This window comes from Heptranchias perlo, chromosome 13, assembly GCF_035084215.1.
Source record: "Heptranchias perlo isolate sHepPer1 chromosome 13, sHepPer1.hap1, whole genome shotgun sequence".
Taxonomy (NCBI): Eukaryota; Metazoa; Chordata; class Chondrichthyes; order Hexanchiformes; family Hexanchidae; genus Heptranchias; species Heptranchias perlo.
Genome location: NC_090337.1, coordinates 15,324,610 through 15,340,401, shown reverse-complemented (window position 1 = coordinate 15,340,401; position 15,792 = coordinate 15,324,610). Strand labels below are relative to the sequence as shown.

Below are 15,792 nucleotides of genomic sequence, written 5' to 3'. Positions count from 1 at the left end.
AGTCCTGTCCAAGAGCTTTGCACAGTGGGAATGCATATTGAGAATTTGCCGCATAGAGCCATGTATATAAAGGGAAAATTTCACAGGGTGCACTGATCTCGGTGTGCAAATTCTCACTGTGCACTCCTATCAGATGATCACTAATTCAAACAATATAAGTGGATGGACCAACATCTGAGAGAGCAAGATAAAGAAAGAATTTGCATTTTTATAGCATCTTTCACATCCTTTGGACATCCCAAAGCCAATGAATTACTTTTGAAGTGCAGTCACTGTTATAACGTCGGCAAACATGACAATCTGTGCACAGCAAGGTCCCAAAAACAGCAATGAGATAAATGACCAGCTAATCTGTTTTTATGGGTTTTGGTTGAGAGATAAATGTTGGCCTGGACACCTTCCCTGCTTTTCTTCAAGTAGTGCCACAGGATCTTTTACATAGAATCATACACCACAGAAGGAGGCCATTCGTCCCATTGTGCCTGTGCTGGCTCCTCGAAAGAGCTATCCAATTAGTTCCATTCGCCTGCTCTTTCCCCATAGCCCTGAACAGGCAGACAGGGCCTTGGTTTAACATCTTGGGCCAGAAATCGCTCAGACAGTGGCGAGGCTACGGTCGCCACCGCTCCCGCGCATTAAATTAACAGAATTACTTACGGTGGGCTCCGTGGTGTCGAATTGCTTGTATTTGAACTTTAAAAAGACTGTGCACTATCAACCCGGCCTCTGAGCAGCGTGAGTTGCTGTGTGGCTGGAAAAGTCTGTGAGAGAACACAAAATCTGTCAGGAAGAGAAGTCATGCTCACAGATTCAGGTTGCATTGCTCAAAAAGATACTTCATTCATTGAAAGTTAGTATTTTGTATGTAATTTGTAAATAAAAATTTTAATTTTTTTAAATGAAAAGTTAAAGGAATAATTGAATTAAATGAAAGGGAAAAGTAAAAAAAAATTAACATTTTTTAATTTAAAGAAAGATTTTTTTTAATGATCAAAAACTATTAAAATAAGGAGTAATATGAGACTCCACATTTTTAAAAGTTAATTTTTAGTTGTTTCACAGTCATTAAGACTTACCCTGCAGTTAAAACTTAGTTTAGACCTGTATTTTTAAGCGTACCTGTTTGGTGGTGTAATTAGTTACTTTTCAGCTGGGCAGATAAGCAAGTTGATGCTTTTTCAATGATTTCTCTGATTTCAGCGTGCGATGTCCCTTTAATTCGAAGCTGTCATATCGCCGGCGATCCATTAGGATTGAGTTCCGGATTTCCGCCTTTCACTGGGCACGTGCGAAAGCCGGAACTTGCTCCTTCAACTCGCCACTAACAACGGAGAGCGCTGTTGACCTCCTCTGTTATTCCGGGAGCGATTTGTGCCCCCTTACCTGGAATACAGCACCTCCAACAACGCAGATTATGTACTTAAGTCTCCGGAGTGGGGCTTGAACTAACAACCTTCAGATGAGAGTGCTATCACTGAACCAGGGCTGACAGTAAAGACCTCGGGTATGACCCATCAGTAGAACTGAGTTGCAACGAAGAGTTCCATCTGAAATGTTAACCCATCTTCCATTCTCACGTATTGATTAACCTCTTGAATATCTTGGCTGCATTTTAAGTTTTTGCGTAAAATTCACAAGCATATCTTCAACCACCACATCCTATGCTTAGCACTAAATGTTCTTACTCATCTTCCTCCCTCCACCCATTTGTTATCTATAAGTGACCACAACATTTTTCTATTTAATTTAATAAAGTAAACACGGCCATGGAGTTGGGCAACAGTACAACTGGAGTTGGATCCACACAGTGTGCCCAAGCACGGTGGAGCACACATCAGGACCTGGGCAAATGGGTCCTCTCTCAGTCGATAGGAACACTCTGATTCTGTAGGATTGGGTTGCCCATGGTCTAGGACTGTAGTGTTTTCTTCCCCAGTATAAATTAACTGTGAATAATATTCACTATGAAACAGGTAATATTTATTTAGCAAATTAGCATCATAATTGGAATATTCTTGCAGTGCATTTAGGGGGATTTGGGTTTTAACAATAGTCAGCTTTCTATCTGCACAGGAACATTTTGGTAAGAAAGAACTTGCATTTATATAGCATCTTTCATGACCTCAGGATGTCCCAAAGCACTTTCCAGGCAATGAAGTACTTTTGAAGTGAGTCACTGTTGTTATGTAGGAAATGCAGCAGCCAATTTGCGCACAGCAAGGCCCAACAAACAACAATGAGATATTACACAGTGTGCGGATATTACACAGTGTGCTGAGAGTTCGGTAAGTGTGGGAGTTTGGTGAAGTGGGGGAAGGAGGTGCTGCTTTGCCTTGCTTTTCCAAACTTTTCCTGCAGAGCGGTAGTGGACCTGAGAGTAGAAGACTGAGATTGTGGAATAAAAGCAGCAGCAGACCTGCACCAAGAGACAACTACTGTGCGACATCACAGGGACTTAACTCCTGGACCTAAGATAAATAAGAAGCAAAAAGTAATCCAAGTGGGACGTCACCAAGGAAGAGGTAAGTGATTGGCTGGTGAGTATTTTCCTGCTGAATTTGTCTAAGGTTAGAGTTTGTGGATTCTCTGGTCTCTGTTGTGTAGTGGGGGACTGCTGTTCAGCAAGGGCCCTTGAGTATACCTTTTTAATTGAAGTGAAATTGGTGGGATTCATTTAATTTGAATTAATTAGTTAAAGGGTAAATCATGTCAGGACAACCCAGCCCCGTGTTATGCTCTTCCTGCTCTATGTGGGAAATCAGGGACCCTTCCGGTGTCCCTGACGACCATGTGTGCGGGAAATGCATCCAGCTGCAGCTACTGACAAACCGCATTGCGGCACTGGAGCTGCGGATGGATTCATTAAGGAGCATTCGCGATGCTGAGAACGTTGTGGATAGCACGTTTAGTGAGATGGTCACACCGCAGGTAAAGGTTGTACAGGCAGGAAGTAATTGGGTGACCACCAGGCAGAGTAAGAAAAGCAGGCAGGCAGTGCAGGGGTCCCCTGTGGCCGTCCCCCTCTCAAACAAATATACCGCTTTGGATATTGTTGAGGGGGATGACTTATCAGGGGAAGGCAGCAGCAGCCAACTTCCTGGCACCAGGGGTAGCTCTGCTGCACAGGCTGGGAGGAAAAAGAGTGGAAGAGCTATAGTGGTAGGGGATTCTATCGTAAGGGGAACAGACAGGCGTTTCTGTGGCTGTAAACGTGACTCCAGGATGGTTTGTTGCCTCCCTGGTGCCAGGGTCATGGATGTCACTGAGCGGCTACAGGGCATTCTCAAGGGGGAGGGTGAGCAGGCAGAGGTCGTGGTCCACATTGGGACCAACGACATAGGTAGGAAGGGAGATGAGGTCCTGCATCAAGAATTTAGGGAGCTAGGTAGCAGATTAAAGAGCAGGACCTCAAAGGTTGTAATCTCTGGATTACTCCCAGTGCCACGGGCTAGTGAGTATAGAAATAGGAGGATAGAACAGATGAATGCGTGGCTAAAGAGTTGGTGCAGGAGGGAGGGTTTCAGTTTCCTGGATCACTGGGCCTGCTTCTGGGGAAGGTGGGACTTGTACAAGTCGGACGGGTTGCACCTGAACCAGAGCGGGACAAATATCCTTGCGGGGAGGTTTGCTAGCACTGTTGGGGGGGGTTTAAACTAACTTGGCAGGGGGATGGGATACAGAGTGGAGCTACAATAGGGGGTGATGTGCAGCCAAATATAGAGAAAAAAACAAGTCAGCTTGGAAGACAGGGCAAATATGTGAGGGCAAGGCTGGATGGCATCTATTTTAATGCAAGGAGTCTTGCGAATAAGGTGGATGAACTGAAGGTGTTGATAAACACATGGGAGTATGATATTGTTGCTGTCACAGAGACATGGTTGAGGGAGGGGCAAGACTGGCAGCTCAATATTCCGGGGTACAGAATCTTCAGGCGAGACAGAGGGGGAGGTATAAGAGGAGGGGGGGTCGCAATATTAATTAAAGAATCAATTACTGCCATAAGGAGGGATGATATATTAGCAGGTTCCTCTAATGAGGCCATATGGGTGGAGCTTAAAAACAAAAAGGGGGCAAGCACTTTGATGGGAGTGTACTATAGGCCCCCAAACAGTCAGGGGGAGATAGAGGAACAGATATGTAGGCAAATCTCAGAAAATTGTGCAAATAATAATAGGGTAATAATAGTGGGGGATTTCAACTTCCCCAATATTAACTGGGATACTCAGAGTGTAAAAGGCTTAGAGGGTACAAAATTCTTAACGTGCATCCAGGAGAGCTTTTTGAGCCAGCATGTAGAAAGTCCTACAAGAGAGGGGGCGGTACTGGACCTAATTCTAGGGAATGTGGCCGGCCAAGTGGAAGAAGTGCTAGTAGGTGAGCACTTTGGTGACAGTGACCATAATTCGGTGAGATTTAAGGTGGTCATGGAAAATGACAGGGAGGGGCCGGAAATAAAGGTTCTAAATTGGGGGAAGGCCGATTTTAATAGGATAAGGCAGGATCTGGCCAAAATGGACTGGGATCAGCTGCTTGTAGGAAAATCCGCATCGGAGCAATGGGAGTCTTTCAGAAGGGAGATTGAGACCATACAATGGCAACATGTTCCCGTAAAGGTCAAGGGTGGTTCCAAGAACTCCAGGGAACCTTGGATGTCAGGGGATATACGAGAATGGATTAGGAAAAAAAGGAGGGCTTTTGGCAGATACAAAAGGCTAAAGACGGAGGAAGCCCTAGAGGAGTACAAAAAGTGCAGGGGGATACTTAAAAAAGAAATTAGGAGATCAAGGAGGGGCCATGAAATAACACTGGCGAGCAAAATAAAGGAAAATCCTAAGATGTTTTATAAGTATATTAAGGGTAAGAGGATGACTAGGGAAAAAATAGGGCCCATTAGGGACAAAAATGGCAATCTGTGTGTGGAGCCGGCAGATGTAGGAGGGGTTCTAAATGAATTTTTTGCATCTGTTTTCACTATGGAGAAGGACGATGTAGACATAGAAATACGGCAGGGGGACTGTGATATACTCGAACATATTAACATCGAGCGGGAGGAGGTATTGGCGGTTTTAGCAGGCCTAAAAATGGATAAATCCCCAGGCCCGGACGAAATGTATCCCAGGCTACTGTGTGAGGCAAAGGAGGAGATTGCGGGGGCTCTGACACATATATTCAGAACCTCTCTGGCCACAGGGGATGTGCCAGAGGACTGGAGAACCGCTAATGTAATACCATTATTCAAGAAGGGGAGTAGGGAAAAACCGGGGAACTACAGGCCAGTGAGCCTAACATCAGTGGTAGGAAAATTATTGGAAAAAATTCTGAAGGACAAAATTAGTCTCCACTTGGAGAAGCAAGGATTAATCAGGGATGGTCAACATGGCTTTGTCAAGGGAAGATCATGTCTGACTAATTTGATTGAATTTTTTGAGGGGGTGACTAGGCGTGTGGATGAGGGTAACGCAGTGGATGTGGTATACATGGATTTCAGTAAGGCCTTCGATAAAGTCCCCCACAGGAGACTGGTCAAGAAGGTACGAGCCCATGGAATCCAGGGTGCCTTGGCACTTTGGATACAAAACTGGCTTAGTGGCAGAAGGCAGAGGGTGATGGTCGAAGGTTGTTTTTGTGACTGGAAGCCTGTGGCCAGTGGGGTACCACAGGGATCGGTGCTGGGTCCCTTGCTGTTTGTGGTCTACATTAATGACTTGGATATGAATGTAAAAGGTATGATCAGTAAGTTCGCTGATGATACAAAAATTGGTAGGGTGGTAAATAGCGAGGAGGATAGCCTCAGTCTGCAGGACGATATAGATGGGTTGGTCAGATGGGCGGAACAGTGGCAAATGGAATTTAACCCGGAAAAGTGCGAGGTGATGCACTTTGGAGGGACTAACAAGGCAAGGGAATACACAATGAATGGGAGGACCCTAGGCAAGACAGAGGGTCAGAGGGATCTTGGTGTGCAAGTTCACAGATCCCTGAAGGCGGCGGAACAGGTCGATAAGGTGGTAAAGAAGGCATATGGGATACTTGCCTTTATTAGCCGAGGCATAGAATATAAGAGCAAGGAGGTTATGATGGAGCTGTATAAAACACTGGTTAGGCCACAGCTGGAGTACTGTGTGCAGTTCTGGTCGCCACACTATAGGAAGGATGTGATTGCTTTGGAGAGGGTGCAGAGGAGATTCACCAGGATGTTACCAGGGCTGGAGCGCTTCAGCTATGAAGAGAGACTGGGAAGATTGGGTTTGTTTTCCTTGGAGCAGAGGAGGGGGGGACATGATTGAGGTGTACAAAATTATGAGGGGCACAGATAGGATGGATACTAAGGAGCTTTTTCCCTTCGTTGAGGGTTCTATAACAAGGGGACATAGATTCAAGGTAAAAGGCGGGAGGTTTAGAGGGGATTTGAGAAAGAACTTTTTCACCCAGAGGGTGGTTGGAGTCTGGAACTCACTGTCTGAAAGGGTTGTGGAGGCAGGAACCCTCACAACATTCAAGAAGCATTTGGATGAGCACTTGAAATGCCATAGCATACAAGGCTACGGACCAAATGCTGGAATATGGGATTAGAGTAGACAGGGCTGATGGCTGGCGCGGACATGATGGGCTGAAGGGCCTCTATCCATGCTGTATAACTCTATGACTCTATGAGAGAATCTGTTTTAGTGATATTGGTTGATGGATAAATATTGGCCAGGACACCATGGAGAACTTTTTCAACCATTTACATCAACCTGAGAGGGCAGAAAAACAGATAATTTAATATCTCATCTGAAAGACAGCACCCCCTCAGTACTGCACTGGAGTGTCAGCCTAGATTATGTGCTCAAGTCTCTGGAGTAGGACTTGAACCCACAACCTTCTGACTCAGAGGTGAGTGTGTCACCAATTGAGCCAAGGCCGTCACCTAAAAGTTTGAAAGGAGGGTCGAGGAATATTTTGTGCTTAAGGTGAGTGACGCCAGTGTTGGTGAAAGGAATCCTTTCCTGCATCCTCCAAGATATTGCTGACCCAATTTTTTTTGGTCAGTCGATTGTCTGTGGGCCCTGTAGGACTAGGGTGTTAAGAAGTGTTAAAATGTCCTAAAGTGATTCTCCCTTCTCTTTTGCTTTCTAATTTATACATTTTCTTTTCAGAAGTAAACTTCCTCTGGGTTAATACAAAACAAAATCCTGGCCAAATTTTGATTTTTTTTTTGTTCAACATAAGTTTCTGACCCATAGAGATCGATCTCAAGTGACGAGGATTAATTCTTGCATCGAGAACTGTTAAATTAGTCACCTGCCAAGTACTCTGGCTGAAATCCCCAGTAGGTTGCGCTCAGCTGCCTCTATCAGTCTCTGAAACTCCGGAGTCGATGATTTTTACGAGGTGATTTGCTACAATTCTGAGGTTAAATTCGCAGTTTTTAGGACTTCTGATAACGAGTGCAAATAAATTTGTGGAACTGACGACCTCTAGTGGCCTGATCGTGAATATTTTTTTTCTCTCTGCAAATCTTTTTTCTAGCCCAACACTCAAGAGCCAGCTCCTGTCATTCCTCTTCAGGTTAGACCTTCAGCAAGCGGACGTTCAAGTGCACTGGTCAGAAATTCGTGACAGCTACAGTGTGGGTATTATCGTCCCACCAACAAGCAGCAGTAGATTGTCTTCCATCCTCATGTCACATTAGGTAGTCTTTGCACCTCCTCCAGTTACCCTGAAGTTAGCGGTAGAGTTTTAGGCAGATACACTTTGGTCGAGTTAGACATTAAACATATAGAATAGTGGATACCTGGAGTGATAACATGCAGTAAACTCTTGGGGGGGAGGGGGCATAATATGGAATGATTGCAGGCAGTGATCTAATGGGGGGGGGAGGGAGTTTTGAATTACATGTTGAATACTAGATATTTGGAGTATTACAAGAAAGTATTAAATGGCATGTAACATAATAGGCAACTGGAGTCATTGCAGGTTTATGATTACAGTAATTTAATGGAGAAGTTCAGTTACATGAAGTTCCCTTTATATATCTTACAGAAAGTGCTCAGGGTACAATAATGCTTTTCTGCAGTAGGCCAAAACAAAGGAGGAAATAACCATTTTGAATGGATTCTTGACAGGTGGTTACCTTCTCTATATCGTGATTCATTTTTTTTGTGTTAACTATTTCTTAGAGTAGGTTCCATCTTTGAATGAGATGGTAAACCAAGGCCCTGTTTGCTCTCTCAAATGGACATAAAAGATCCCAGGGCACTATTCGAAGAAGAGCTGGGGTGTCCTGGCAGATCACTTATCACTCGCACCATCAAAAACAGATTACCTGGTCCTTCATCTCATTGCTGTTTGTGGGACCTTGCTGTGTGCAAATTGGTTGCCATATTTGCCTCCAAAACAACAGTGATTACACTTCAAAATAATTCCTTGGCCATAAAGTTCTTTGGAACGTCGCGTGGATGTGAAAGGCGCTATAAACATGCAAGTTCTTTCACATTAACAGCTGTTTAATTTCGAGCAGAAAAAGAAAGACTTGCATTTATATAGCGCCTTTCATGACCTCAGGACGTCCCAAAGTGCTTTTTTTTAACAGCCACAAAATACTTTCAAAGTGAAGTCATTGTTGTAATGGAAAAAGAAAAGGCTAGTGAATTATGTTGTAATGCAAAGCATTGCAGTTGGTTGTGTAGAGTGTGCTCAAACAGTAGGCAAATAAAGACCACATAAAGCTCTTCCCCCAGGAGATCAGAGATGTCTTGACAGAATGATGGACAAAGAGCAAGATTCACACAATTTATTTTGTTCAACAAGGTAAGTGAGGAAAGCACTAAGGGCAGTATCTAAGATATATAAATTTCCACGGCAAAAAGAAAGAGAAGAAGTGATTTATACATATTTTTAAAAATCCAAGTGGAGTCCGTAAGATAAATACTTCACGACTAGCTGCTCTGGAGAAGGTGGAGCTAAAATGCAAGTTATGATGAACCGGTCCTGTAAGAGACAGCATACTGCATTGTGCAGCCGTTACCATGTTCTCTAACACTTTGGACAGGTTAGATCCTGAGCAAATGTTCACATTTATGGACCAGGCATAATTCTCTAAGCAGACAGCAGGCTAGTTTGGGACTGGACCAGTATTAAACTCTTGAACCAGCTACAATCATCACACGGAAAACTACTTATACAACATTGCCATCTGCTGCTCAAAACTAGAAATGCAAGCAAGTTGGAGCTTAATCAGTTGAATTAGCTTTGGTCGCACAGTTGTTGAAAACAATACCATTTTTTAAATTAAAACCCAATTTTTCAGAGTTTTAGGTGGTGTCTACAAAATACAACTTAAATTGCCTTTCTGCAAATCACCTTCCGCACCCCACATATTGACTTTCCTCAGAGGTGTGTTTCCTGACAGCTGTGGAACCTGCAGCTGTGGGGGTTCATGCAGTGCAAGCCAATAATTAGAAATTCCTGGTGTCGTTACTATAGTTTGACCTGGCTGAGCGCCTATCTGTGTTGCATGGGTTTCCCTAAGGCGTAAGTAGCTAAAGATGAACACAAAGGAGACCAGAGCTTGAAAATGGAGGCTGTTCGGCTTAAAATGGAGACTATGAGCGCTGCAGGTATCAAATCTGAAAGTTCTTCAGTTGGTGCTCACAGAAGACACCCAATCAGAGACTGAGAGGCTGAATCTTTGACAAATAATGATCAATTGGCGGACAGTCGGGCGTCACAGTTGAGAATAGTACAGTCACTTTTATCTGTTATTTGTAAAGCATTGCGTTGCATTTTGCAGTTGTGTAGCAGGAATCTGTGGGTCCATCCTGCGATCACAAGAGGCTCTAATAACCCTTATCTCACCTTTTCTCCATGGTTTGACGAATTACCGATTGGTAAGCCTTTATCTGAAAGATTTTCTACTACAAAGGCATCTTTCCCTTTGAACAGTGATGACACTCCTGACGTTGAGCACCTGCATTTGATCAATGAAGCAATCCTCTGATTACAAGGACCAGCCGTTCTATACTCATAAAGAAGTCTTCTCAAAATGTAACCACAGCCTCATCCCTTGGGTGGGGGAGAAATATACAATTACACCCATAAAATTCGATAGCATTTTTGTAATAATTCCCCCAAACAATTTACAAATCAAACATACATTATCCTCAGGAAGGGTCAAACTTGGCTGAATGTAACTGAAGACAGTGCAGCCTCAATATAACATCAAGTTTAAGTTTTGCTACCAACCAAAAAGATGTCAGCCGTGGGTCAGAGGTAGTGCGCTCGCCTCTGAGTCTCATTCCAGAGACTTGAGCATAAAATCTAGACTGACACTTCAGTGCAGTCCTGAGGGAGGGCTGCACTGTCGGAGGCGCTGTCTTTCAAACGAGCTAAAGTCTATCCTCTCAGGTGGACGTAAAAGATCCCAGGGCACTATTTCGAAGAAGAGCATGGGAGTTCTCCCCGGAACCTGGCCAATATTTATCCCTCAACCAATATCACTAAAACAGATTATCTGGTCATTAACACATTACTATTTGGTAAGAGTAGGTGACTGACTTCCATCTGCCACTGTAGGCTCAGCCTATAGTTTTTCTTAAATTAGTTATAATCCAGGGATTCAGTTCTACTCATTCTCTTCCAATATTGTAACTTCCTTCATTGTTGACCAAAAGCTACATGACGTTCCCTGTATGTACTGTAACATGCAGTCCATCTGCTGCATGAGTGAATGTGATCAGCCAGTCTAGCTTTGCTTCCTCTGATGAGTTTTGACAGGCACAGATTGGTTTTCTGGTGTTTCCCTATAGGGTTCGGTGTCACTGGGGTAGGTTTTCAACATACTGCCTGGGTGTAAAATTGCAGATTTGTTGTCCGTTATAAGAATTTCTAGATTTCCATTTCCATCAATTTCAATGGAAATAAAAATCAGGCAGTTTCTATAACTGACGGCTGATCCACAAAGCCAGTTTTATGTCCAAACAACAAGTTGAATATCTCCCCCAATGTCTCCTCGCTATATTAGGACAAATGCATTTCTCTTAATGATGCAAAGCAATGAGTGTTTCACATTCATACAAAATGAGTGATTTGGCTCTTAAGGTTGATATACTCCTGACCCTAATCAACAACAACAATAACCTGCATTTATATAGAACCTTTAACATAATAAAATATCCCAAGGCGCTTCACAGGAGTGATTATCAAACAAAATTTGACACCAAGCCACATAAAGAGATATTAGGACAGGTGACCAAAAGTTTGGCCAAAGAGGTAGGTTTTAAGGAGCGTTTTAAAGGAGGAGAGAGAGGTAGAGAGGCAGAGAGGTTTAGGGAGGAAATTCCAGAGCTCGGGGCCTAGACAGCTGAAGGCACGGCCACCAATGATGGAGTGAAGAAAATCGGGAATGTGCAAAAGCCCAGATTTGGAGGAGCACAGAGATCTCAGAGGGCTGTAGGGCTGGAGGAGATTAGAGAGATAGGGAGGGGCAAGGTCATGGAGGGATTTGAAAAAACAAGGATGAGAATTTTAAAATTGAGGTAATGTAGGTCAGTGAGCATGAGAGAATGGGACTTGATGCAAATTAAGATATGGACAGTAGAGTTCAAGTTTATGAAGGGTGCAAAGTGGGAGGGCATTGGAATAGTCCAGTCTAGAAGTAACAAAGCCATGGATGAGGGTTTCAGCAGCAGATGGGCTGAGGCAGGGGCGGAGACAGGCGATGTTACGGAGGTGGAAGTAGGCTGTCTTGGTGATGGAGCGGATATGTGGTTGGAAGCTCAGCTCAGGGTCAAATAGGACGCCAAGGCTGCAAACAGTCTGGTTCAGCCTCAGACAGTAGCCAAGGAGAGGGATGGATTCGGTGGCTCGGGAACGGAGTTTGTAGCGGGGACCGAAGGCAATGGTTTCAATCTTCCCAATATTTAATTGGAGGAAATTTCTGCTCATCCAATAATGGATGTTGGATAAGTAGGATCAGTGAGCTCCAGGTTCTTCCAGTACAACCATTGTATTTTGTTTGGCACCTGGATATGGTTATTCTAAAATGTGAAATTTCTAACCGATAGCTCTCTTGGATTCCTAACCTTCTTTGAAATTGACAGGCCAAACTTTCTTCCAACATATTCCTTGGAGACTGAATACAGATTTTGCTGTGAATGCTTTTAGATGTCTGGCATAGGGTATTAATGGGTCTCTGCATAGATTTAGTCCGTCATTTGGATCCTTTGGCAATAGGCCTTTAGATAACTCCATTACCAGGTAACATTGCGAGATGGGTTGAGGACTGCATATCTTTATGCCATGTATTACAGTTTGACACCACCAAATGCAATGAAAACACATTTTTTTTCAAGTTATGGTCACCTTATAGGCTGTTGCCAAAAGGATTGCTCTAGATTCGGTGGGGGAGATCTGCCATCCATTATCCAACCCGCCCAATTTCTATTAAAGTCAATGGAAAGATACATAGGAACATTAGGAACATAGGAGCATAAGGAACAGGAGTAGGCCATTCAGCCCCTCGAGACATTCAATTAAGATCATGGCTGGTCTGCATCTCAACTCCATTTTCTCACCCTTGCTCCATATCTTTTGATACCTTTACCTAACAAAAATCTATCCACTTTAATCTTGAAAGCTCCAATTATTCTAGCATCCACAGCCTTTAGGGGGAGACAGTTCCAAAATTCTACTACCCCTGGTGTGAAAAAGTGAAAAGAAAAATCGGGCAAGGTGTATAATGGGCGACCAATCTCCTAGGGCCTGTTTTGCACCCCAGCCAAAGTTCAATGTAATACCCAGAAGGGTATAGTAGCTGGTCACAAGGACTAATCTTCATGCTTTCTTTTCTAACTTAAGAAAGAAGATACTATCTATGGTGCTTTAAACAGGTCACTGTTGTGTAATCATAGCTTGTACTTCAGGTTCTGCCCCTGTTGAAATGAAATACAAAGCTTTTAAACAGCACAGGGTTGGGAGACAATCGCAAGACTCATATGACTTAAAAGACTACACTTGTCAGAGGTGTCCCATCGCATTGATTCCTCCCCCCCCGCCCCCGCCCCCGTCTTGACAATGTGCCTATTCTCTCAATCAACCCCAAGCAATAACATTTATGGACTGTTTACATGAAATCAAGAATTACAAATGTGGAGGGACTTTAACTGGGAGGGTGTTTCAGGCAAGCGGGGGCCGTAACGAGTGTCAAACCCCGCTGATGTCATCGATTTGAGGCCTGGGTTAGTTTAACTCCCGCTGTCCAGCTGCCCACCTGAAGTGGGCGTAAAGAGGCAGGTAGCTGGCTGCTGGCAGGCAAAAATCGGGCAGTCCTCCGCCACATGTGTAAGTTGTGCGGGGGCCTTTGGTGGGTTCTCGTGGGTGGAAAGGGGGGAGGGAGGCCACATATAAATATATATATATATTTATATAAAAGTAAAGGCCGTTCATTTACTGTTTCACAGAAAAATGGACAGTGTTGTGGAATTCAATCCCCAAAGCACTGGTAAAAATCCCAGAATACCAACATAACAAACATAAAATTTGGGTTATTCAGTCACCATAAATCAATGGCCCTGAAAACAGATGGTGCGTTACATGGTATAAAAACCTTATTGCTGTAAAACAGCGTATCCTCTGACTCACAGGGAGCAGCGTCACAGGAAATCTACCAGTAATATATTCCAACTTTAATGTGTAGCGTGCACTTCCTGTAACTGTCTCGCTTACTTCCTGTAGCATTTTTCGCATCACGTGTTGTTGATAAAAACCCCTGTCTTTATAAAAGCAGCTTATCCTCTGACTCACCACCACGCCAGATCTGCCAGTCTAATGCACTTTTAACAATAAGTGAGTTGACAGGTAGGTGGCAATAGCACCAAGTCCTTCTTAGTTTCTCAGGAACCATAGAAAATGCTGCTTGTAACGTCCACTCCATGGACATTTGTGCATTGCAGTGGCTTTTTTTTTTACTGGTGACGGGAAGATTAGTATAAGGTCTGGAGGAGGTGCCCATGAATCTCCTGCTGACGGGGCCTGTGGAAAATGAACCCTCCAGAGTTCAATTAAGATGTCAACTCTGTACAGTTAACTCACCACCCATTCTGAGCAAATCACAGCTCTTCAGAATTGCTACCTTCCATCATACAACAACTGCAAATTCAATTTTCTGTAAATAACTAATCCTAGGTTTTGCTAAAGATGTAATGAATAAAATATTAACATCCTATGCCAGTTGCTCGCTTAAATGAATTTAATTTCATTCCAATAGATGTTGAGGCTAAGAGGGTGGGAGTAAGATGAATAAGATAAAACTGCTTTATCACATTTATGTGGCCAGCACAACCTTCTGGGGTAGTTTTGATATCTCTTAGAAATAAGGTTAATCCATGGGGATAATTTTCATCTTTGGTGGGGGCTAAAAACTGGCCATATGGGATCAGCCCCCCATTGTATAACCCACTCGATTTTTCTTCCCATTGAAGTCATAGAAAGAAAAATTGGGGGCAGTAGAACTGGGGGCCAATCCACTACCTTTTAATTTGTTAGAGCTCCATCTACAGGATAACGGTTCTGTATCTGGTTTCAAATCCCTCCATGGCCTCGCCCCTCCCTATCTCTGTAACCTCCTCCAGCCCTACAACCCTCCGAGATCTCTGCGCTCCTCCATTTCCTGCCTCTTGCGCATCTCCAAATTTAATCGCTCCACCATTGGCGGCTGCGCCTTCAGCTGCCTAGGCCCTGAGCTCTGGAATTCCCTCCCTAAACCTCTCCGCCTCTCTACCTCTCTCTCCTCCTTTAAGACGCTCCTTACAACCTACCTCTTTGACCAAGCTTTTGGTCACCTGTCCTAATATCTCCCTATGTGGCTCGGTGTCAAATTTTGTTTGATATCGCTCCTGTGATGCGCCTTGGGACGTTTTATTATTTTAAAGGCACTATATAAATGTGAGTTGGTTGTTGTTGCTGCTGCTGTTGTTGTTGTTGTTGTTTCACAGTGGCAACAGGAGGGCACGTTTGTTTCCAATTCTCAATCTCAAGAGTCATATTTTTAGTCTTTTTAGACATTGCAAAGATGGTGATTGACTGATGGGTTTTAAAAATACATTAGCCTAGGAGTTGCTCTGATTCAGTGAGAATGGGAGCTTCTTCCACTCAAACCCCATCATGACATCACTTTTGGGGGCAGGGCAGTGGAATGCCAAGCTACCCAGGAATTCTTGCCAATTCTGCTTCCTGCACTGTCACCAGTAAGCACACCCTCATGCAGCAGGCATACTTGCCATGCAGGGCGGCATCCGGACACCGTCCCCCTCCTCCCACCCATGCTGTATTCAAATGATAATCGATCCAAGAGAGATCAAGGGGAACGGAATTAGCGGGGGATCTGCAAGCTTTTCAACTTTGGCCTGTGCTCCTACCTCCATCCCCCAGAGTAGTGGCAGGATGTTGCTCCGAAATCCCACCAGATCCACCGGGTGGATGCCCAGTAACACTGGTATCGGTACGTCTGCTCCTTTTATTAAAAATAACCTTGTTCCCAAGGATGTGTGATTCTATCATGTCCTACTGTCAATGAATTACTTTAGTCACTGTTCTTTAGCAGGCAAATGTGGCAGCAAATTTGCGTCCAGCAACGTCCCACAAACAGCAAATGAGATAAGCAACCAATTAATCTGTTTTTGGTGGTGTTGGTTTTGAGGGATGAATACTGTGCAGGGTACCTCCCTGCTTTTTCTTGAATAATGTACACCTGAATGGCCAGATGGAGCCTTAGTTTAACATCTCCTCTAAAAGTACCTCTGACAATGCAGC

At 43.9% G+C, this 15,792-nt stretch overlaps 1 protein-coding gene across 5 annotated transcripts in view; it reads right to left on the bottom strand.

Moving 5' to 3' along the window:
• LOC137331309 (phospholipid scramblase 1-like) overlaps positions 1-1,656 on the bottom strand; it is an 81,033-nt gene extending 79,377 nt beyond the window's left edge. For all 5 annotated transcript variants that reach the window (XM_067995025.1, XM_067995026.1, XM_067995024.1 and 2 more), the window contains exons 1-2: positions 1,120-1,656; positions 658-761 (exon numbers count right to left, since the gene is read on the bottom strand). The gene's annotated coding sequence lies outside the window, so the exon portion shown is untranslated. The remainder of the gene's footprint in view (positions 1-657; positions 762-1,119) is intronic.
• Positions 1,657-15,792: the final 14,136 nt, after the last annotated feature.